The sequence below is a fragment of the Ambystoma mexicanum genome, chromosome 9 (genome assembly GCF_040938575.1).
Source record: "Ambystoma mexicanum isolate Mex_15411 chromosome 9, UKY_AmexF1_1, whole genome shotgun sequence".
Taxonomy (NCBI): Eukaryota; Metazoa; Chordata; class Amphibia; order Caudata; family Ambystomatidae; genus Ambystoma; species Ambystoma mexicanum.
Genome location: NC_090931.1, coordinates 393,750,438 through 393,776,273, shown reverse-complemented (window position 1 = coordinate 393,776,273; position 25,836 = coordinate 393,750,438). Strand labels below are relative to the sequence as shown.

At 43.2% G+C, this 25,836-nt stretch overlaps 1 protein-coding gene across 1 annotated transcript in view; it reads right to left on the bottom strand.

Moving 5' to 3' along the window:
• The window catches only part of LOC138488122 (S-adenosyl-L-methionine-dependent tRNA 4-demethylwyosine synthase TYW1-like), a 1,632,770-nt gene that overhangs the window by 432,613 nt on the left and 1,174,321 nt on the right, over positions 1-25,836 (bottom strand). The window lies entirely within an intron of this gene.

Genomic DNA, 25,836 nt, shown 5'->3' with positions numbered 1-25,836 from the left:
GGCTATAATGAAAGCTGCATAAAGATTGCCTACGGCGCAACTGGATATTGGTAGTCAAATGTATCGCTTTCATGCCAATCAACTTTACTAATACAACATTAGTCTCTAAAGTAGTAACAGGCTTTCTGTCAAGAGTCACACGAAGCAGCTTTCATCGATAATGAGAAACAAATGGCTAATATGTTTCTGTATAGCAAGCAGTGTGAAAATACTCAAGTAATTTATGGTGAAAATTATTTAGATCCCGCAATATCAACTAGTGAATTTGAACTTATCAACACTTCACTCTGAACAAGGTTAAAATTTAATCAAAAACCATTAACCAATAAAACATGCAAACAAAAAATAAAACCACTACATTTTCTACAACCATAGAAAAACACATTACTAGCTGTACCCAACATACCAACAGCTCTTTTGCTATATATCTGTATCATATATATCTATATCAGTAGCGTTGCCCAGTTTGAGTTTGCTAAAATCACCCCCGCATTTGTTGACAGCTGTGAGACTGGGAGGAGAATTGGGGGTTGCAAAACCAGCTGTTAGGAAATTATTTCATTATCCCAACAATGAAAATGTACTCTAAACTTTTACACTGTTCATTTCGGCTGTCTATCTGGAAAGTGATTTGCTCATTTTTGCAACTCCTTTCAAAATGTGCAAAATATCCTTTTTTTTTACGACGTTTGGAGTTTTTCCTTAGTAGGTGGATTCTGCCCTCAATTCCCCATTTTGCCCCTACACTTTTTTGATCCTTTTCCTTACCCCATCATCATCACATTTATTTCCTTTTTCCTTCACCTTCTTTCCTTTCTATATAAACCATATATACATATGGTCAGTTTCAGAAGTCTTGAGAACAAGGTCAAAAAAGTAGGATTCTGATGAATTGTTTTAAATGTATAACTGCAAGCCGTTAATTTCTAATGATCACTTCCAATGTATATTTTCATCCTAATGAGATTAAATTTGTCTTGCTGAACAAACCACATTATCAAAACATAGAATACCTATATATATATATTTCCTGATAGAACCTTATTATTCCAAGATGGACAGTGTGATACACTCTTAGTGTACTCTTTTTAAATACCCCTGTGAAAAAGAGGAAGATTTAGACTACTTTACATAAAATCAGAGAATGTTTGATGATTTAAGAATGAACACAGACCTTTATATATATGAAATATGTCTGGGATAAAAAGGTTGTATAACTGAATCACTAGGGTCATAATCAGGGGTGGACTGGGAATCAAAAGAGGCCCTGGAAATAATTTTCAAAGTGGCCCCATATTACACATTTTCAGCAAGCCCAACCCTTTTCCTATGGGAGAATTCGAAAATACCACACAAAAGAGGCCCAGGGTGCAGAGGCCAACAGGAAATCTCCAGAGTTCCCTATAGGCCAGTCCAGCCCTGTACTGTGCAACTCCATGCTGAGATTTTATTTGTCACCCGTTTTGGGTAACTGCCTGGCTCTCTGCCCCGTATAAAGTAAAGTTGGCCTAGGAAGGCCCAGAAAATTATTTGTGGTCAATGACAGTTTGTATTTTTATACTTATTAGCTGGCATAGGTGGCATAGGTGTTTGTAGCAGTTCTGAGCTTCATATCTTACTCAAAAACCCTTGTCCGCCCCTGACATGTGAGTTACTAATATCCTTTCTGGTGTGATACTTGTGGGGCTTCAAGCACAATACATCATATAATTAACAGTTTGCCTTGTAAGGTTGTTTATAGAATTTGCAGTATAAGCTGTTGGATTTAAACACCTGCAACATTAGCTAGCAGCAGGCGTTCGGTTGGATTTAAACACCTACAACATTAGCTAGCAGCAAGGGTTTGTGCAAGTTCTGCGGTTTGTACCATATTAACTATTATTTGCCCTTGCCATGCATATGCCTACCGTCCCCAGTGATGTGGGACTCTTAGATCTGCAATTATTTGTCATTTGCATTCGACATTACATTCCAACTGTGCACGAGATGTCATTAGGACAAAACATGTTTGCAAACGCGGTTTGTTAGCACAACGTTGTGTTTTAAAAGAAAGAACCCCGCGTTTGTTAACCTAGCAAATACATAAACTCTGCATGATATGTCTTTGTGTTGCCAAAAATGGGCTAAACATATTCCCAAATCCAGTGTGTTTTAAGAATGAAAAAGAGCGGGTTGGCCCTTCTGTGATTCGAACCTGGATCGGCAGGCTCCGCACAGATGTCAAATGCAAGTGCTCTACTTGCTGTGCTATCCTATTAGCCCTGCCGTTTAATGGCTTGTTAACTTTATTTGGCCAACCTGCCCGCATCGTGATATCACTGTGGCTTTCAATGACACGGGAGGCTGTGATGTGGTGCCTTCTTTCCCCGTTTCCTTGACGCAGTATGCTGTGACCCATTTACTTATAAACACAGATGTCAAAGCGGGCTATCTATGTAGCCTTAACAACAGAGGGACTTATGCGGTGCTTAGGTTCTCTTACGGAGTGTGCTGTAACCCTTCTCCCCTCTGCTGTGCACTATGCTGGTATCGCTATGGGGCCTCGGAAACATTAGCCCCGCTTCATAATAAATTGTAATCCCTGACGCGTCAATATCAGTTCGCGCCGAGGCTGCTTCGTGGTTGCATGTGTATTTCAACTGAGTCAGTTTCATTGCCGGAAGCCCTTCTCTTGCAGAGCTTCGGGCTATGCATGCCCGGCGCCGCAGCAGACACACAGTTGAAAAGCATGTAGCGAGTCGCTGCAACGCCGGGTTTCTTCCTTAGAGCGATGGACTCCCTGGGGCCTTCACACCTCCTCCGGCCAGCACACGAAGCGGAGGGGGGCTGCAGTCCGCTCCCAGCCACTCATTTCATACCGAGTTCCAGCCGTGACGCCCCGTACCAGGCGAACACTTTCCATGCCCAGCCCGGCTGAGAAGGAAAAAAAAATATGAAGCGCCTGCATCGGTTTGTGTTGGCAGCCGGCATTGCAGGCAGCCAATTCCGAGCAAACCACCCAGGCAGATGTGGCGCTCACGCAATGTGTGTCCTTCCGCTCCAAAGAGGCCCTACGGCCAGAGGCCCACCGGGGGATGTCCCGGTGTCCCGGTGGGGCAGTCCAGCCCTGGTCATAATGCACACCGGGCTTGGTACTCATTTCATTTTTCACAAACTTAAATGTTTGTAACATTGAACCATATGTACTCATTCTTGACAGCCTCACAATTAGTATGAAAGGATAAAAAAAGGGTACAAGATCAGTCACTCCATTGGTTTCGGGGACCCCTGCTTCTCCTTTCCAGAGATCATGTCTCCTCTACTATATGAGAGGAGCCTCACCGATTTTTAGAAGGAGGAGGAGCTGGGTTACTCTGCATTTTGCCAAGATGAAATGTAGTAACTGTTCTTATAAGAGCATGCTTCATCTACTTTTAGTCAATTGGCCAGGCTGAGCCTTGACCACTGTGTTTTAAGGCCCAGGCTCTAGGCTGCACCCTCAGCTATGTTGTGAGCATGGATTTCTAATATGAAAGGCCGCTCCGTAACAAGGCATGCGCCAGAAACATATGGAAAGGTACAGTTTGGGACGAACATGAGTGTGGGTTACATTATGAACACGATTTATGAGCACTTGTGAAGCCTGTAGCGTATGGTTACATGGACGCCATCCTAAAATGTCAGTTGTGCTAAGAATGCCTTGTACCAAGATGTGGGCAATGGCCAGAGCATGCCTGAAACATTCCAAGAGTGGTGGGCACTACATGGCAGATGAAGGAGTGAGTCCAAAGAAGCAGTACACCTCGTTGTGCGCATGGCAAAATGGTAGACCTCAGGAACCAAGTATGTATGGGAAATGGCTGACGCAAGATTTGATGAATCAGTGCACTGAAACAGACACAAAAGCACCCAGTACAACCCGAGGTGTGATAAACAGGGCAGGCCCGGAATAGAGCACAGGTGAGCACCCCATATCTGTTTAAGTGATCAGTAAGTGTGCAATCCAGAGCACATATTACCAGTTGGAACTAGCACCATACCTGTGCATTAGCAGTGTGACTTGTGAGGCCAGGGGATTACATGGAAAGATCCTCTGTGAGATTCTCCATGGGACAAAGTTATGAGACACATGGGGTGTGGCAGAAGGAGTTGTATGCATGCAAAGTATGAAGAAGCACTCTCCCTCATTACATTTACTAATATCTAGAAGGCAAAGTGCTGAAATGGCAACCATACCAGTTATTGTGCAATTAGCATTTCTTTCCTACAATTACGTCAAATGTGCCTTTGCTAAAGCATCATACATAGTCCACAGAAAGGCCCCTAATGCCCTCGTCACATTTGAATCTCAAGCTGATAACTTCTAAACAGTAAAATAAAAAGGCCACTCTACAGTGTACAAAACTGTTTCCCAAGTTCTATGCATGGGAAGTGGGGTATCCATTTCTAAACCATCAAATGCACATATCTGCAGAACATGTTTTTTTCTACTCTGGAGGTCAAGCATTGTTTCGGTAGCAGACCAAATCTCGCTTTTGTGATGAATCTCTGAATACTCTGCTCCCCTCTCTGCTCAAAGTAGGGTTCTGTGCCATGGCTGGTATTCAAGGGTACTGTGACGAATTGAGGGACCTCGTCACTTCTCCAGAAAGGGGGAGTACCCCCATCCCCATCTGAGGTTAAGGAGGTGAGCCCGCTATGCAACACCCTCCCTAGAGACAAGTGGGGCTTCACCGGGAGAGACTCGCCCTTTGGAGACAAGGACTCCAGTTCCCGTGAGGAAGCCCCTGAGGCCCTCCGTGTGAAGCCTTATATGGACTTGTGTAATACACCAGACATCACAGTGTTATTGGATTCATGAAGATAAAGAGAAACAATATCAACAACAACAAGAAACTGAGGATACCCCTTTAAATAAGTCTCTACAATGGACTGTGCAGAGGAGGCTGATAAGTGATGATATGCCAGAGAAGCAGCGAGAAAGGGCGCGGAGCCGAACGCTGAGAACTAGGGGAAGCTCTCTGTACATGAGAACTGAAGAAGGCAGGGCTGATGTAGAACGCAGAGTCCGTGTAAGCCAGAGCAGCTCTGATGCAGAGCGAGAAATGCTGGGAGACCGGAGTGTCAGAGCGAAGGAAATCCAAGTCCGGTGGAAGAGGGTGTTTGGTGGTGGGCAGTCTGCCCGTACAACACCACCAACACCACCAGCAGGAGGAAATCACTCCTGATCCGAATCACGGCAGCAGTGACCTTTATAAGACTAGAGTGAGGTACAGAAGGAAAAGACACTGTGGAAAGTAAGCCCCAAAGCTACGAAAACGACGAAAAATAATCTGATGACCATCAGGCATGGGCACTGTTGCCCCTTAACGCAGAAGGTATTAGGGGGAACAGGAATACCGGAAGGGCAAGAGGCACTCAATTTAAAGCAAACTCTTCCCAGTATTGGTGAAAAGGGAATTGGAAATTAAGTAAGAAACCAGAACTGTGTTAATAAAATAGAAAGAAACACAAATACAAATCGGGACAAAAGAAAAGTTGGAAACTACTCACATTGGGAAAATGGAATATTCAGCCCATATCGTCAAGGTAAAATGGAGAATATTAGAGGAAGACACTTGGGGATACAGTCTTCTGATGGCAAGAAGATAAACCTCATACATGAGACAGCACTCTGGGAAAAGGTGAATTGTAATTGGAAATTGAATATTCAAAATATACGAGAAGAGACACGATGCAAGGGGACTCGGAACCCTACAAGAGAGAACGAACTTGAATCGAACTAAGATAATTAGAGAGAATGAGGAAAAGAAAACTACCAGTCCACTAAGTGAGCTACAGCAACAAAAGACTATTTGCATTGGGGCTACTGAGAGGAACAGAAGAATCAAAACGGACTCCCTGTGAATAACACCTTAACCAGGAGAAGGGAGTCATTCTCCATTCTCCTAGTCTTAGTTATAATAGGGATGCGGTCAGATGGGTTAGATTTGGAGAGTGGACGGACATGTTTTGGACAATTACACTGACTGACCTTAGTTAGTAAAATAGGCAGGGAACACCCCATAGTCATAGGGAAAGATAGGTCTTATTTTACTTTAAATAAACCTCACAGTAAAAATATCTTTACAAAATTCACGTCGTTCTTCTGATCCGCCACAGTACATATGCATTTACTATTTGTATATTCTCTGCCAGGGAAGTCACATCTTTACCCACTGTGCATTCCATTGACTTTATTTAATATGGTTTTCTCTTCTATACTCATACGGTATGCGCATGCCATTTCAATTCTGCTGACTGTGGTTTAATGAAGTGATATATTCAATGACTCATCTTAAAATATCAATTATTTTCTGCATCACGCCAACTGCATGTTTGGACCATATGGATACCCACAAATCAACTGAGGTCAATGATACTTTTTGGCTAATATTAATAATTTGAAGCTTTAGATGTACAAGCTCCTCAGCCATAAACCTGGGACGATTACGAAACTTTTCGAAACTTGTTTCTGCTATCTCTATATCACGGATTGCATCAATTCCCTGGGTTCCACAGAAATAGGTAATCAGCCCCAGCCTCTTAACCAGATAATATCCAGGGACAATTTAGGATTATGATCTGTCATTCATCTATAAGTTTGCAGGATTCCTATATATGCGTGGTTAACACAGACCAACCATTTCTCCCCATCATGTGTCCATGACCGCTTATTGGAAAATCTTCAGCTCAAATAATCAAAGGTCTCTACTTCTGGTATACCGTTTCCCCCCTCAACCAGTATTTACTACCTTTTCCCTTTGTGGACACAACTTCAAATAGGAGCAGCTTTCAATACATTTGGCTTCAGTTTTCTAGAGCTCATAAATTCCACATATCCTCAAAACAACCTTTTAGTCGCCATGTGTGTACAGACTAGGTGGCACAGAACATTCACATAATGCAGCAAAGTAAGTTATATTTTACCAATTTTGAGGATATCATTTTGCAGCCCTCAAGCAAGTCAATCTCTAAACCATTAATATAAAGGGGAACATAGTGAATTCAAAAGTAAAGGCTTTAGTAAGGCAGCGGATACAAAATTGTTTTTGCTTGCAGCAATCCCATAATCAGGTGAAAGACTGACTTGCCTTGAAACATTCCATACAGTCTGCATCACCATGTGTTTGAAGAATAATGAACTTTTAAGTATGACGTCAGGTTGCAAATTCCAAAATATGTAGCGCTTCCACCCCTTGTCTAAGTTTGACTCATCAACATGCAAAAGCACATAAGTAGCACATTTGTAGCACATGTGTGACTGGTATGGGCAACAGGGGTGGCTTGGCAACTTGAATATGACACGCAATAACAGAAAGGGAGAGAAGCATTTTCACCTGTAGCAAAATGTATTAAAGTACTTTTCCACTAAAATTAGCTGCAATCTTGAACCTAAAGGCTTAAAAACAGTGGTAGTGACAATATGTTCTCGTATTTTAAATCATTGCTTCCTTAGCATATGGGTGACGACCAGCATGATCTGTTTCACTGCCATTTTCACACCAGCTTGGTGCAGGAGTTGTGTGGCTTTTATCCAGATATAGATCATGGTCTTTGTCTGTGAACTGTGATGAATCAAGGTCATTTGCCCCTTCTCAAATCCAAAGCTGTGTATTGCTACCCAGCAAGCCCAGATGCACTCAACAGGGACAATAAGTACCCTCTATTTTAAATCAAAATTCATTTAAACATTTGGCGCCAACAGGGCGTAAATTCTACGGTGTACAAACACTGCCTAAGTTTCTCTAGTTTCCAAAAGAAAATGTCATTACACAATTTAACGGTGTTAATAAGGATAAATTGTAAACACAGGTGTAAAATGAATGGAACAATCAGAACCAAGACATTAGAGTTAACTTTTGGATTTTAATCCTCTTATTCCAATAAGTCGTACATGAATAAACAAAAAGTAGTACGATCAGTGTACTCTATTTACATATGGAAAGAGCACTTGTGGGTGTTCCATATAACACAAGTAGGAACAAACGGCATAGATAGAAAACAGCTCGTATAGAGCAGCACAATTGCAAATCTGTATAGCAGTTTACAGTTTACAAAGCTCTAAATGCATAGGTTCAACCATTCAACAATTTACAAATTAAGTCTCATATTTAGATATAACAAATGAGGCCGACGCGTTTCGGTTCAAAGAACCATCTTCAGGGGATAGACTTAATTTTTCATATTCATAACCATTAAGTCATAGCACAGTCTCGGTGGAGTAAAAACAAAGGGACTCAAAATAAGTCATCAGGAAGGTATGGAAAGAGTGTAAAGGGAACGCGCGCGTGGGGGCAGCTCAGAGGAACTACGGGGTGCCCCCACGGCGCGGAGGTAAACACAGTGCAAAGATCTATCAGCAGCCGTCAGCCAGCAAGTGTAAAAGGCAACACATAAGTCTAAGGTCCAACTAGGAACGGAAACAGCAGGAGATACAACTAGTGGGGTCTAAACCCAATAAACAAATCAAGTGGAGCAAAGTAATCACACAATGTATAAAAAGCGTGAAGGGATCCTTAGAAAGGATGGGCGCGGGCAAAGGTACAGCATCCTGACCCGGGAAAAAAATTAATAAAGAGGATTCTGAGAAGGGACTGGGCTAACAAGACAACTAAAGCGAAGGCTAAAAAGATGCCCCTTCTCCCCAAGCGGGAGGCCCCCTGTGAGGCTAGGGAGGTGAGCCCAATCCCCAACACCCTCCCTTGGGGTCGAGGCAAGTGAGACCTCACTGGGAGAGACTCACTTTAGGGGACAAGGACTCCCGTTCCTGCGAGGAACTTCCTTAAGCTGTGTACACTGTGGCCTACATGAGATGCTCTAAAATACCAGAGACTTTTAAACAACAAGACTGGGACAAAAACACTTAATACATAGAAAAAGAACATGTCCCTTTAAATCAAAGTATCCAGTCCACTGGGACTGTACGTTGAATAGAGGGTACACGATGAGCAACAACGAGAGAGCGAAAATGCATAAGCAGGCAAGCGAAGGCCCCAGGCTCCGTAACACCTGAAGAAGGTAGAGTAGATGAGAGCCAGGAAGCCTGTGAGTTTCATACTGCATTATAAAAAACAGGGGGACACCAGAGCCACAGAGAATCCCCAGCATGAGAAGCCGAAAGGGCAGGTGCCCAGAGGAAGGTGGTGGCGAGATCATGGTGGACAGCCGGTCCACAAATCATCACTGATGCCAGCACAAACATACAGCAGCAGGGTGTCCGGTCACTCGGCGGAACACTGAGATACTGCAAGGAGAAGAGAAAACCTGAGGAAGAAAATGCTGATGAAAATAAGCAGACAGTGGCACAGAGCAAGAGAGAAGGTTCCTGAGGAACGGGGCTCCTGAGAGCTGTTCTCCTTCACAAAGGTAACGAGTAGAACCGCAATAACGGGAAGCCCTGCGAGAATCATAATACTGTGCAAGCAACTCGTCCCTGTGGAAGTTATGAGACAAAGTAAAATTTGAAACTGATGAACTTAAAGTGTTGCGATATAAGAGAAAATTATTGAAAATCTGAATACTGAGAGAAAAGAATAGTAGATACCACCACCCTGGGAATATTGGAAAGAAACTCAATATTCTGTGCAAGAGAAATATGAGAACATTATGAGCCAGAGTTCAGAGGAACTATTCAGTTGAACAATGTGCTAAATCAAGTAGGCAAGAACAAGCTGAACTATAATTGTCCATGAGGGAAAGCCTACCAGATAAATAGTATTTTCCAAGGATATGCTGAATCCAGCAACCAGGAATACAAATCTTATAAAAAAGATCCCCGAAGGGTACAGACACTGATCCAAGAAATCACGAGAGACTATTTGAGGATTATGTATTAATAAAGAATCCTAAAGACTGGTAGCAGAACTACTCTCAGGAGAAGCGAGTCATTCTCCCGATCTAAGTTTTCATATTGGTAGGGTCAGTTAGTTTAGTTTTGGACAGCAGACTTATTCCTTTGGACACTCACAAATGACTGAGGCGCACCTTAGTAACACAGGCATGGACCACACCCATAGTGATAGGGAAAGTTAGGCCTTATAATTTTACTTTAATAAAATATTGTGAAACATGTCCTCTGAGTGCCCGCGTCCATCTGACTCACCACAGAACATAGACTCTGACCTTTAAAACAATGGATTATAAGTAAAAATGTGGGGGTTGCCTCATAACTCTGAGCACTAGCACACAGAGGTGTGCACTCGCATAAAAGGCTTCGCAGTCCAATACACTATAGGAGATCTTCAACCAGCCGATTCCTTTTCTGGGTTTCCTCTTTGATGGGTGGTTTCAATTGCCATTCATCAACTTAACTTAGTGTGTAAAATCTGCTAGTACACAACCTGGACTCTCAGACTGCACACGTAGGATCTGTTAAGATTTGAAATCATCTCCTTATTCAGAGATCAACATTTCATAAGAGTAAAGCACATGAGATGTTCGATTCAAAGCACTAATATAGAAGTCATTATAGAGAGTTCACAGACAAAAAAATACATCATAATAAAAATAACATTTGATTAGTTAAGTTTGCTTTATTCATAAAATAAAATATAACCTATAGTGCCTAAAAGTTTTATGAAGAAAATTACTACGTATGGGAATTGTTACTGAGCGTTTAAAATCTGGCATACATTTCTCAGTTCCACGTCTTAAAATCGAGGCAAAATTGGCTGTGAATACAAGATATCATGGCAAAAATGCAGTGGTTGTTTGCGCCACAATCATGTAAAGGTTGCGGGGGACACCCCCGCAACCCCTGGACCCATTATACCATATAAGGTGTGGAGGGACACCCCAGCAACCCCCGCTCACCTTAAATGATATAATGGGATACACCTTTACCGGGTCAATCCACTGCATTTTTGCGCAAATTTTCTTTACCAGAAACATTTTTGCTGTGATTTTATTAGCTGATACCCATTTTTCTTAGCTATCTTAACATGTCATCTGTTTAATACAAAAATGCCTGACGCTAAGGGCAGAACGCAGATATGATAACAGTGCCCACCCTTAACATACAGAATCCACCCCAGCAAGTAAAAAAGTGCCAATTGTCATTGCCTAAAATGCTAAGATTTTGTGATCGATTCCAATTAATCTCTCACATCACAAATGTGGAGTAAAATGACAATTTGAACTATTACTATAAAAATTGTGGTTAAATCACTGACCCAAAAAACTATAGCTTACAGTAATTTGATTCTGGTAACCACAAACATAGATCAAACCGTTTTCTTGAATCAGCAACCCGCACAGCCAATGCAGGTCTCACAAATTCTTGAAGACTATCCCCCTTCCTCTCCCCGTAATCACTCATCCTCTCTAACTGTAGGTTTGTATGTCCTCGTTTTACATGTCATGGACAGGGGTTCTGTAGCTAGACTTAAATTTACAAATGGACACAAATATGGGCTTTATTAACCCTGGCTTATTACTTAATTTGATGCACTCGCTGGCAGGGAGTTAATCAACAAGCAACTATTTTTCCACCACAAGATAAGCGATAGAAGTAATGGGCAGAAAAGCAACCGCAGAAAGTAAGATGAGTGCAGGCAAGGAAGTTCATCCTATGAACAATGTCCTTGCATGTCATCACTGTCTTCTCAATGGGTGCACAGAGTTTGCCAGAACATTGATCAGGGACAGGTGGATGGCTCAGATGGGAGCACAAGACATGTTGGAAAAAACAAATGGGCAACTCAACCAGTGCTCAGCTTCTTTCTCAAAGCTGGAAGGGTGGAAATGAGGGTGTTATTTCTCATTTAAAGAGAGGAGCAAGCCAATGCAAACACTAGCGCCTTCTCTTCCTAGAAGAACCAGGCTGGAGAAATACCCCCATGAAACCAGCCTTTGCAGTAAGCGTATTATATTCAAAATGCTGAATACACTGCTAGATGGATATTGCTGCAATTAAATAAACTGAAAGTGCACCTCTGCGTCCATCTTTTAACACTTATGGGATCAAATATTCTGGCTACCTTAAATACTGATTACTTTTACATTTTAAAACAAGTAATTGAACAACACGACAGAGAAACGACTTAAAAAAGCAACACCCAGACATGGTACCTATAGTTTCATATTGCTCATTAAGGCAGGTGCTACAATAAGCCAATTCTAGGTGGATGCCTAAGGCACCGCAAGCAGAAGGGTAGCATAAAGTGTAATTTTGGCTTCTAAGCCCTCAGATCCTACCCACAGTAAGGGTTTAGAGGAGTCAAATTGGTAGTTTGCCTATGGCAGCATAAATCTTTGCACTGACCCTATAAAAGACCCACTGTCTCAAAGTCAAACATTTAGTGCACGGTTTAAAATCATTAACGAGAAAGGGATACATAGTTTATTTTGCAACATGAAGGCAGTTGAAATACCCATTAAAAAATATAATCACTGCTCACATATTAACTTTGTAGAGTAGAAAAAAAAGCTACAATATCCAAATAAAGTTAATGACAGTTTGCCCTACTGCCAAATAGCACCTCAGAAGTAAACTGTTCTATTTTGTGATGAATCCTTCAATGTCGTCCCTTCTCCCATGGGCACGGCGGTGCAGCCACAGCCCAATAATAGCAATGGGCGTGGTGCACTGCAGGAGGATCGTATGGGGAGGAAAAACCCTCATGGGATGAGGGATGACAACCTAGCAGAAATGCTGTATATTCCTACCACTCTCCCAGCTCCCTCACCCTCTCTAGAATAATAGAATCTCTCATACATCTATGTATGTGAGCAAAGTAGAACTTTGCCCTCCCCTAAATACAACTGAGACGAAAAAGAACAGTTATGACACCTTAGAGACATGTACTGAGACAAAAACGATGCGTGGCGTGAGTAAGAGCAGCCCTCACAACCACAGTAAGCAGACCAGCCTATTCAATTTAGCTGAACCGGCTATGAAATGAAAAGGATAGAAGGACTTCCTTCGGGGAGCAGTTCTCTCTAAAGGAAACGCGAGGAAAGGCACTGTGTCTGCCGGAGATGGGGAGAAAGCCGTGACACCCATGAAGAAGTCGAGAGCTCCGGAGCTGGTCATGAGGCAGAGGAAGGGATGGCAGGCTGGCGGACGCAGGCGACAGGTGGTCCTGTAGCTTGGGAACCACAATGGCTTCCAGAAGGACGGTTGGTGCTGCAGAGCCCTAAAAGAACAAACAAAGCCTTCCCAAGCACCACGAGTCCCATGGTGATGGAGGAAGCTGGGAGAAGGAAGCCACTCTTGTGAACTAGGAAAACAGGTACACAGAGTGGCAGATGCTGGGAACCAGAGAAAGTAGCGTCAAGCAGAGAAGGGGGAGAAATACTCCAAAGCTAGGGTATGGGACACTGAAAGTAAGAGGAAGTGGTGGCAAGCAGAGAAGGGAGAGAAATACCACAAGCTCATAGGCTGGGACCCCGAAAAAGTAATATTGAAGAAACTTTCACACCTATGATAATATTTGGTACTGCTTAGCAGTAGAGTACACCAAGCCTACCTAGAAGGAGAAGTACCGAAGACAGGAGAGTCTAGGACTAGCACCCATAACAAAAATACATCAGTTGCTCATCCTCAGACAGTGCCTTGAGAAAAGGTGAACCACGGTCAGCTGTGTAAAAAGTAATACTTGGCAGGAGAGTACACCAAATCTACCTAGAAAGAGAACTGTTGAAACCATGCAAGTCTGGGACTCTCACACATAAGGACAATTGTTACGCCTTTTCAAAGGCACAGTAACAGGGAGAGAATGAACCAGGTTGGCTGTGCAAAGAAAGAGAAAACTGAGGAAGGGAGACATCCCCTGGGATTTGTGAACATTGTGGCTAAGCTAAGGGAGATGTTCTCTTAGCTCAGGGAATTGGAAAATAAACCAGGGGAAGGGAGGCATTCCCCCTGGGACTTGTGAACAATGTGAGAAGTCAAGAGAAGGGAGGCATTCTCTTGACCCCTGTGGAACTTTGTTTGTTTTTGCACCATTTGGAACTTTGGGTTATGAACTTGAAAAATAACGATGAAAGACCTGCTGAGAGGACAACCCCTTTGCACTTTATGTTGAGTTGTTAGTGTGAGGGCTATAGTTAAGGTTTTCGACACAACGGTGGACTTCTCTTTATTTGGCATCCAGGCGGACCCATTTGAGATTTGTGTTGAGGCAGGGACACCCCTCTTAGCGTTGGAGCTAGTGAGGCCTTTCCGCAATCCTACTTTCATTTAAATAAAGTCTGTAGCGACAGAAATGCTGCCTGTGTGTCGATCTCTCACTACTGCACCTTCAAAGTTTGCAACACTTCTGGATTAGCATCTTTAAGGTTCCATTTTATGCCATTGCTTCAATGTTCAACTTAAACAAGCAATTCTGTTAACAAGTAGGGTGAAGGTAAAAGTCATTTGTTTTCACACCTAGCAGTGCTGGGAGGCGAAGTAATGTAGTTGAAGAAAGTTCCCTTTTCGAGAGTAGAATAAAACACAGTGTAAAACAAAGCTATGTTGCGTGCCAGTTCTATTCCAAAAGGCTGTTCTCTCTTATTTTAGAAAGAGGGGCCACATTTTTGTAACATACATTATTTTCACAAAATCGCAATTTTTTTAGGATTTGCAAAAGGACTCCCAGAAGAACAAGTCTAATGACCACACAAACATATTTTGGAAACTAAATTCTCCTGTACATAGTCTACATAGACTTCACACAAGCCTTTGACCGTGTGGAAAGATATTTACTATGGAACAAGCTAAAAATCTGGAACTGTCCCCAAGATTTACTAACTCCAATCCAAGCGCTGCATTGCAACACCTCAATGCAAGTACGACTTAGTCGAGCAGGAGACCCGTCATCAGAAATCGAGCTCACGAGGAGTGAAAAAAGGGTGCCCGCTTGCATCAGCACTCTTTTTGGCATACATTGGTGATCTAAAAGAAATAGAGAACACAGCAAGGGCCTTCCCGCCAAAATTGGGAACAACACAGATCGGCCACCTTCTATACGCCGATGACTTAACTATTTTCGACCAGACGGAAATAGGACTCCAACGTAAGCTCAACGCGTTACAAGTATATGCCACGACCAACCATCTTGAAATAAATACAAGTAAAACAATGATCATGATCCTTCGAAATCACGAAAAATAGAAAACAAATTTCAGTGGTATCTAGGCAACACTAAAATCGAGATTGTCCCAAAGTTTAAATACCTGGGAGTCACCATGGACAGTTCACGGCAGGAGTCCACCATGCAACTAGAACTACATGCAAAGATCAAGAACCTGGCGGCACAAGCCAAAGCTATCGACACAAAATTTGGGAAATTTTCCCTTGTACCCACAATAAATTTTTACAAGATGAAAGTAGTACCTGCCGTTACATACGGCATGGAAGCGATGCCCACGATCCCAAAACAAATATGGGCTAAGTTAGAAGCACTCTTCTGGCGCAAAGTGCGAAGACTACCCAATTCCACTCCAGGGGTAGCGATCAGGCGAGAGCTAAGTCTACAATCTCTAGAATGCACAGTGATTTGCAATACCATCATGCTATATCGAAAATGTAGAATGCCTAACAGCAATCAGATCTTTACGACGCTACGATGCGAAATGGACAATAAAAACTGTGTAATGTTAAAGACCTGCAAATTGAAAATCAAGCTGTGCTATCTGGAATCATATCAAATGAAGAAGAGCTCATTGCCAACCAATGCAAAATCTTAAGAAAAATAAATGATGCCGATTGGGCAACTACAACTGAAAGTGCGGCTAAACTGAAACTCACTGCCCATCTTCCAACTAATAAGCTAAAACGAAACAAGCTCCAAACTACAAAAGACAATTTCCAAGTAGACAGACCAGGAACCTCATTTTGCGGACACGTCTCAACCTTTGCAAAACAAATGAGATTCTATATATTCGTGGCCAAGCCCCAACAAATAGCTGCCGCTTCTGCGAAAATGTCATACAACCACCAAAAGAGACCTTAAGGCACCTACGCATGGAATGCTCTGCCACCGCTTCACTCAGACAGCAGTATTTATCGCAGATGGCAGGTTTTGATATTTTTCCGGAAGAAAACTTATGGTGGTGTAGACTAATTGGTGGTGAAAAGACAACATGGCAATTAGCCATGGCCAAAATGGTTGAAGCGATTGATAACAACTTGCTTAATGTTATCACCCCCCACTAGTCTAACAGACTACAGAGATCTTTGCTATCGGCAGCACTGACTTGAGATGGACTTAACACAGTCGTTTTCCTTGCTTTTTCTTGCTTCGGTGTGTTAAAACCTTGAATGTCGTATGATCACAAGCTTTCTTCAAAAAACGTCGAAGTTGAAATCATATTGTAAAAATCTTATTTTGATTGAATAATAAAAAATAAATAAATAAAAAATTCTCCTGGAGCCGCAGAACTGAAGGAAGACTATGGAAGGTGTTGAATGAGGAAAGTCGACTTGCCCAGATTAACCACAGACAAGACTATAACTGGCAATCAAGCAGCCACCTCACCTTTACACCAAGTCTAATCACTTTTTATAGGAGCCAAAATGAACTTCTCCTTGGCCACAAGCCCAGGGACCATATCTCTCAAGCCCTGAAATCTCTCCAATTGCTCCCGGTGGCTGCAAGGATCAAGTGCAAGACTCTTTGCATTGTCCACAAGGCTCTCTGGGACCAGAGCCTGCACTACATCCAACGCTCTCTCCCAAACTACTTTCCTTCTCGAGCCCTTCGCTCAGCTACCTACAATTCTCTAGGGGTTCGATACTTCTCCAGGCAGAGAGTGGGTGGTAGATCTCGCTCTTCTGCAGGTGCCTCCCTCTGGAATGGCCTCCCCGCCCGTCTCAAACTTGAGCCGGACCACCTGAAGTTCCAGAAGCAGCTCAAAACATATACATCCCTCTCTCCCTGTCTCCCTCTCCCCCCCTCCCTCCCCCTCTCCCCCTACCTGTCTTACCCGTCTGTTGTACCGACTGGTTGCTTGGCTACCCTCAGAGTCTCACTGGGTACCAGGCTCTCTCATCAGTCACCATTGCACTGCCTCCGGGCCTACCACGCACTTAAGGGGTGTAAATATAACCCTACAGTCCCTTGTTCATCTTGCACTACCCAGAGCTGCGCTGCCCTGGCTGCACTTAAGTGCACTGCGGCCTAGGTTTCCCCTCTCTTTGCACCCCCCCTACCCCCTTGCATTTCTCGTTCTCGTACTTGCAAGATCTGAATGACAAGGCCTAGTAAGGTTGTTTGTCTTCTCCCTCCATCTTCCCTCCCTTGTCTCGTCGCGCCTAGAAACACTTGTGTACAGACGCGTTCTAAATGACTTATCATATCACAACAAGTTAATCAAATCAACTCTCATTACCCACGTCTAGACATACCCAATTCACACTTAACCTGCATTCTTGCCTTTCTAATGTTCGCCTGCAGCATAAACTAATTTATTCCCATCACAAACCCATGTGCAAAAGTGCTTACAATTGGCTGGAAGCAAACATGGCTCACCACACAAAGTTACTCTATGCTCTGTTACTGGGTTTGTTGCCATTTGCCTAGTCTCTTGGTTCTCCATTTATGTTAATCATCTTTTTTTTTATTATTTTTATTATTTATACGTATTTAGTTCCAATAGAACTTTTAAAAAACACTAAATCACAATTCAAACGTATATAAGAAAATAAATTACAAATTGCAAATTACAAAATCACAGAGTCATCAAGGAGATCTTGAGCTGGGCAGAACAAGAGGCGAACACAGTTATACACTTGTATACATACCTAACAACTTATTTTGTTTAATATTTGGCCATGCACAATTAATCATAACATAACATTAAAATAAAAGTCTCACAGCATTTGATGCTACTAAGAAGACATCCGCTAAACTAAAATCAAATATCTCAAATCAATCCTAATACATGATCATAACATTCCAGTTTTTACACAGTACATGAGTTATAAAAACAGTATAAAACATTAAATATTAATAAAATAGTAAAATTCCCTAAAACTATTTGGATAGAATTCAATGATAGCCCTCGTAAATCAATTGCCGTTGGGCAGGCGTTTATTAATAATACATCATAACCGGTACAATGCGATGTGTACACTTTCAGTCTCGGTGTTAAGGCAGTAATTCCAGTCTCCCCTTATCAACTCATAATAATGTACCATACTACCCAAAGTGCTCATATATACAGATCCCAGAACTGCACATTCAGTGAAGAGATGCTCTACGGTCTCCAATTTTCCAGGAATTTTACAAATACGGCAGCACCTAGCTTTGAAAAGAATCCCCAAATGTGCGCAAAGGAAAACATATAAGAGCAACTGATTTATGTGCAGCCTCAAACGGAAACTCTGCACTGAGGGATTTGGACACTGTCTCAAATATCTCGGAGGTTGGAGATACTTCTGCACCACCTCTGAGACATAAGAATGAGTATGAATTGTGACCAAGTGGGCATAGTAATTAACCCAGTCCGACTGCTTGTCTTTGCATTTAAAAATGTGCTTTAATACATCATAGCTCGTTTCTCTTGGGAAGTCCGGGCAGGATAGCTCAGCGGCAACATGCGCGCCTTGGAAGCAAGACGACACGAAGCAACACAGGTTCGATCCCCGTGTCCGCGCTTAGAAACCTCTGGGTGTTTAAGCGCGTTATAAATATGCAACCAAGACAAAAAAAAAACAATTATGCAACTAAAAATCGAAAAACAATTCCTGTAACAGCGCCTCGATGCCCGTGGGCTGTGTGAGCGCTTTAAAAATGTAAATAAATAAACATTCCAATGCTCTTATAAAGGTTAAAAGTTAACTTATCAAATGTCTCTTACCTACTGAAACACTTGTGTTCAGGCGCGTTATAAATGCCATATCATTTCATATCATACTGCTGTAAGACAAATTCACCCCCGGCCCCAGCAACAAGAGCAATTGACATTTTAGTTTCATGTGAATTTTCATATTCATCAGTCCCCGTCTGATAAGCTGCTCGCCTCCAAGCGAGACCAGCCCCAACTCCAGCCGGATGCATTCAATTGTAAATTAAGCGCTTAGCCTCAAGATACTCTTTGAAAAGGTTCCCTCTACCAAATCCAGCCAGTGCAAGTCCCCAATAGCCAACGCCTCCAGACCATATAGTACCATGGGGCAGAAGCACTGCCTGTACAAAATAAGAATCCCCTCCAGGGAAAACCCTGCAGTATTTCTCGCAAAGATGTCAATCAGCTGGATAATGTGTAGAACTTGGCCTTCTTAGCGCCCACTATGTACGTATAGGCTCTACTACTACTCATTTCTAAACCTAAATAAGGGCATGATACAACATAATCCACCTTTCTGAGGCGAGTGGTAAAACTGGGGCACTTCACCATTTTAGAGGAAACTGCCAAGACCTTTGTCGTCCCCATATTAATGCTCAGCTCATTTTCTACTGCGTAGTTAATTAGAATATCAGACATAGCTTTAGCTCCGCTGTAGGTATAATTTAGCGTGACTAAATCGTCAGCGTAGAGCATACAGGGGATAGTCCTTCCATCTATTTTGGGGCAACAACCAGTGGCAGGTGTAAGATAGGCCAGGAGATCGGCGATAAAGCAGTGGCGCAATCATAAAACCCTGTTTCACGCCTTTAAAAATCATAGCTGGGGCAGACAGCCCCCCCCCCCACCCCTCGTCATTCAAGCGTACATGATCTTGGGTATTCAAGTAAAGACCTTTCAACACATTTACAAACCATTTGCGGCACCTCAAGGATAGCATTTCACCCCACAGTTTTGCATGATTTACCCCGTCAAATGCTGCTCTAAAGTCAACAAAGGTAAGATAATGTGGGCCCACCGCGGTTCAATGTCCCCCGCAATCAGAGACTCCAGGATCCTGGGGTTATGCACATGCAACAGCCTGGGCGGAATCCCATCTGCATAAATTGCAGCACTCGGGACTCCTCCACCCAGGACTGAAGTCTCTTCAGAATGAAGTCTGAGAAAATGTTCCCTGTTCCATCAAGTAATGACAGTAGTCTGTAATTCTCCAGCAATAAGTTACCTCCTTTCTTGTATACCGGGATAAGAACTGACTGCTGCCAAGATACTGGGATACTTTGTGTCACACATAGCTTGTCAAATAAGATTTTTAATATACTGGACCACAGCACAGGGTTCTGTTTTAGTACCATGTTGGCCAAACCATTCGGGCCAGGGGCCCTGGAATGTTTGAGTTTCAAAATTACGGTTTGAATGTTAAATTCAACAAAGGTCATGCCCCAATCATATTATTCCAGGGGGAAGTCGCAAAACTATCTCCACTGTGGCTTTTCACATGCCCCAACCATTCAAATTCCTGTATGGGGTGTCACCCTTGGCCTCAGCCAGCATGTCCCAGATCTTCCAAGGGTTAGCGCTTCTGAGTGCCACAATCATTTTCTGCCAACATGCGTTGAGCATGGATAATCTCCATCTCTTAAGCCATTCTTTTTTTAAAAAACAATTGATATTGATTTTATTACAACCAAAACAATATACAACAAACTTGCAGTACATGTCATAATATTTCAAAATGTACATTTATATTTCCATGTCTGCTGCCTGCCCCTCCCCCCCCATCCGAGCCTACTCCACTTCTCGATTTGCACCTATTTCTTCTAAAGGTGTTCCTTTTTCTGTGTCCTCATCAGAGTCCTGGTCGCTGGATCAGTCCTGGGTGGGCCCATACAATGTGGCCACTAAGTGCTTCCAGGCAGTCAGGGATTCTGCTTCTTCCTCCCCTCCTCTACACCCCATTTCCTGCCATGCTGCTGTTTCAGCGTCAGTCCATTTTTGGAGGTCTCTCCATCAGACTTCTATCCTAGGTCTGTTGCATGCCTTCCATCCCAAGGCAATTCTATGCTTGGCAAGTATATACGCCAAGTCTTTTAAATTGCTCACATGTTTTAGTTGGCGTGGCCTAGGGAATCCTCCTACCAACATGCCCACGCTGATCTGACATTTATTTTGATCCCCTTCTCATCTAGCCGGTGGGCTATTTCTTCCCAGAATGTCCAAATTTCTGGCCCTATACGTCATCCCCACGTTTTGTTCCCCGCATTTGGGGCATGTTTGCCGTTTTGTGTTCTTGAATCTAGCTATTCTTTAGGGAGTCGTATATGCCCTGTGGGTTATATATAGCTGAATTTGCTGTAGCCTCGCGTTCCTAGACACTTTCTTGTGGTACCCTTGGGCCCGCTCCCATATCTCGTCCCTCATGGGCACACCCACCTCTTCTTCCCAGTCATGTCTTAATTGTGCCACTTCCTTCCCCACTTTGGACATCAATAGTTTGTATAGTCTGGATATCTCATGCCCTCCTTCTGCTATATCATATATCGTTTGTATGGTAGCGTCAGGTTGCTCGTCTAATGTTACTTCCGACCATGTCTCTTTAATCCGCCGTACCATTCCGTTGTATGTGATATATTGCCCCTCGTGCAACCCCGTTTCCTCCACCAACGCTACGAATACCTTTATCTCCCCTTCTTGCCATATGTCTCCTATTGTTAAAATTCCCACTGGTTCCCAGTGCCTCCTAATTGTCTTCATTAATTGCCCATCCCCACCTGCAGTGCGACCAGCGGTATTTGTGGTGAGCACAGGGTTGGGGTCTCCATGACCTCACAGGCTGTTCGTCATATCTTCCATCCCAGTACCAGCATATTTGAGCGCTCTTTCAACTCTGATTTGGGCAGCCATAGCATTTCTTTTAGGAAGAACGGTGCACATTCTAATCTCAACAATCTAGATTCTGAGGTGGGGTCTTCTGATAACCTCTTGGCCACATATTGTAGGTGACTAGCTAGGTAATAGATCTCGTAGTTCGGCCGTTTTATACCCCCTTTATCATGTGTATTCTGCAACTTCCAAAGTGCGATTCTGTTCCCAGTGTTGTGCCATAGAAACCCCCTGCATATGCTCTGTAGCTTCATAAAGAATCGCCCCGGTATCAGGTATGGTATATTCCCGAAATAATGTAATAGTCTCGGCAATACCACCATCTTCAGCAGCGCCCCTCTTACCCATCATTGCCAAGGGGAGCTTAGACCAGAACCTCATACTATTTTCGATTTTCTGTACCGCTTTCTCAGTGTTATGCTGATGTTCTGCATCTACATTGTGATAAATATCTATCCCCAGGTATCAGAACGTGTTTGGCTCCCATGGTATTTGTAAGACCGGTAATTGATTGCATGGGACTCCTACATACCTCCCTAGTGGAAATATGCATGATTTTCTGGGATTCACCGCTATTCCCAATAGCGACGCAAATCGCTCCATCACTTCCAAGATATATTGGAGGTTTTCTTCAGGGTATCTTAAGTACAGCAGCATGTCGTCTGCATATAGCGAAATTAAATGTGGCTCCCCTTTTATTTTTTTTTTTATTTATTTTTTTTTTTTAGAAACTCTGCACTGAGGGATTTGGACACTGTCTCAAATATCTCGGAGGTTGGAGATACTTCTGCACCACCTCTGAGACATAAGAATGAGTATGAATTGTGACCAAGTGGGCATAGTAATTAACCCAGTCCGACTGCTTGTCTTTGCATTTAAAAATGTGCTTTAATACATCATAGCTCGTTTCTCTTGGGAAGTCCGGGCAGGATAGCTCAGCGGCAACATGCGCGCCTTGGAAGCAAGACGACACGAAGCAACACAGGTTCGATCCCCGTGTCCGCGCTTAGAAACCTCTGGGTGTTTAAGCGCGTTATAAATATGCAACCAAGACAAAAAAAAAACAATTATGCAACTAAAAATCAAAAAACAATTCCTGTAACAGCGCCTCGATGCCCGTGGGCTGTGTGAGCGCTTTAAAAATGTAAATAAATAAACATTCCAATGCTCTTATAAAGGTTAAAAGTTAACTTATCAAATGTCTCTTACCTACTGAAACACTTGTGTTCAGGCGCGTTATAAATGCCATATCATTTCATATCATACTGCTGTAAGACAAATTCACCCCCGGCCCCAGCAACAAGAGCAATTGACATTTTAGTTTCATGTGAATTTTCATATTCATCAGTCCCCGTCTGATAAGCTGCTCGCCTCCAAGCGAGACCAGCCCCAACTCCAGCCGGATGCATTCAATTGTAAATTAAGCGCTTAGCCTCAAGATACTCTTTGAAAAGGTTCCCTCTACCAAATCCAGCCAGTGCAAGTCCCCAATAGCCAACGCCTCCAGACCATATAGTACCATGGGGCAGAAGCACTGCCTGTACAAAATAAGAATCCCCTCCAGGGAAAACCCTGCAGTATTTCTCGCAAAGATGTCAATCAGCTGGATAATGTGTAGAACTTGGCCTTCTTAGCGCCCACTATGTACGTATAGGCTCTACTACTACTCATTTCTAAACCTAAATAAGGGCATGATACAACATAATCCACCTTTCTGAGGCGAGTGGTAAAACTGGGGCACTTCACCATTTTAGAGGAAACTGCCAAGACCTTTGTCGTCCCCATATTAATGCTCAGCTCATTTTCTACTGCGTAGTTAATTAGAATATCAGACATAGCTTTAGCTCCGCTGTAGGTATAATTTAGCGTGACTAAATCGTCAGCGTAGAGCATACAGGGGATAGTCCTTCCATCTATTTTGGGGCAACAACCAGTGGCAGGTGTAAGATAGGCCAGGAGATCGGCGATAAAGCAGTGGCGCAATCATAAAACCCTGTTTCACGCCTTTAAAAATCATAGCTGGGGCAGACAGCCCCCCCCCCCACCCCTCGTCATTCAAGCGTACATGATCTTGGGTATTCAAGTAAAGACCTTTCAACACATTTACAAACCATTTGCGGCACCTCAAGGATAGCATTTCACCCCACAGTTTTGCATGATTTACCCCGTCAAATGCTGCTCTAAAGTCAACAAAGGTAAGATAATGTGGGCCCACCGCGGTTCAATGTCCCCCGCAATCAGAGACTCCAGGATCCTGGGGTTATGCACATGCAACAGCCTGGGCGGAATCCCATCTGCATAAATTGCAGCACTCGGGACTCCTCCACCCAGGACTGAAGTCTCTTCAGAATGAAGTCTGAGAAAATGTTCCCTGTTCCATCAAGTAATGACAGTAGTCTGTAATTCTCCAGCAATAAGTTACCTCCTTTCTTGTATACCGGGATAAGAACTGACTGCTGCCAAGATACTGGGATACTTTGTGTCACACATAGCTTGTCAAATAAGATTTTTAATATACTGGACCACAGCACAGGGTTCTGTTTTAGTACCATGTTGGCCAAACCATTCGGGCCAGGGGCCCTGGAATGTTTGAGTTTCAAAATTACGGTTTGAATGTTAAATTCAACAAAGGTCATGCCCCAATCATATTATTCCAGGGGGAAGTCGCAAAACTATCTCCACTGTGGCTTTTCACATGCCCCAACCATTCAAATTCCTGTATGGGGTGTCACCCTTGGCCTCAGCCAGCATGTCCCAGATCTTCCAAGGGTTAGCGCTTCTGAGTGCCACAATCATTTTCTGCCAACATGCGTTGAGCATGGATAATCTCCATCTCTTAAGCCATTCTTTTTTTAAAAAACAATTGATATTGATTTTATTACAACCAAAACAATATACAACAAACTTGCAGTACATGTCATAATATTTCAAAATGTACATTTATATTTCCATGTCTGCTGCCTGCCCCTCCCCCCCCATCCGAGCCTACTCCACTTCTCGATTTGCACCTATTTCTTCTAAAGGTGTTCCTTTTTCTGTGTCCTCATCAGAGTCCTGGTCGCTGGATCAGTCCTGGGTGGGCCCATACAATGTGGCCACTAAGTGCTTCCAGGCAGTCAGGGATTCTGCTTCTTCCTCCCCTCCTCTACACCCCATTTCCTGCCATGCTGCTGTTTCAGCGTCAGTCCATTTTTGGAGGTCTCTCCATCAGACTTCTATCCTAGGTCTGTTGCATGCCTTCCATCCCAAGGCAATTCTATGCTTGGCAAGTATATACGCCAAGTCTTTTAAATTGCTCACATGTTTTAGTTGGCGTGGCCTAGGGAATCCTCCTACCAACATGCCCACGCTGATCTGACATTTATTTTGATCCCCTTCTCATCTAGCCGGTGGGCTATTTCTTCCCAGAATGTCCAAATTTCTGGCCCTATACGTCATCCCCACGTTTTGTTCCCCGCATTTGGGGCATGTTTGCCGTTTTGTGTTCTTGAATCTAGCTATTCTTTAGGGAGTCGTATATGCCCTGTGGGTTATATATAGCTGAATTTGCTGTAGCCTCGCGTTCCTAGACACTTTCTTGTGGTACCCTTGGGCCCGCTCCCATATCTCGTCCCTCATGGGCACACCCACCTCTTCTTCCCAGTCATGTCTTAATTGTGCCACTTCCTTCCCCACTTTGGACATCAATAGTTTGTATAGTCTGGATATCTCATGCCCTCCTTCTGCTATATCATATATCGTTTGTATGGTAGCGTCAGGTTGCTCGTCTAATGTTACTTCCGACCATGTCTCTTTAATCCGCCGTACCATTCCGTTGTATGTGATATATTGCCCCTCGTGCAACCCCGTTTCCTCCACCAACGCTACGAATACCTTTATCTCCCCTTCTTGCCATATGTCTCCTATTGTTAAAATTCCCACTGGTTCCCAGTGCCTCCTAATTGTCTTCATTAATTGCCCATCCCCACCTGCAGTGCGACCAGCGGTATTTGTGGTGAGCACAGGGTTGGGGTCTCCATGACCTCACAGGCTGTTCGTCATATCTTCCATCCCAGTACCAGCATATTTGAGCGCTCTTTCAACTCTGATTTGGGCAGCCATAGCATTTCTTTTAGGAAGAACGGTGCACATTCTAATCTCAACAATCTAGATTCTGAG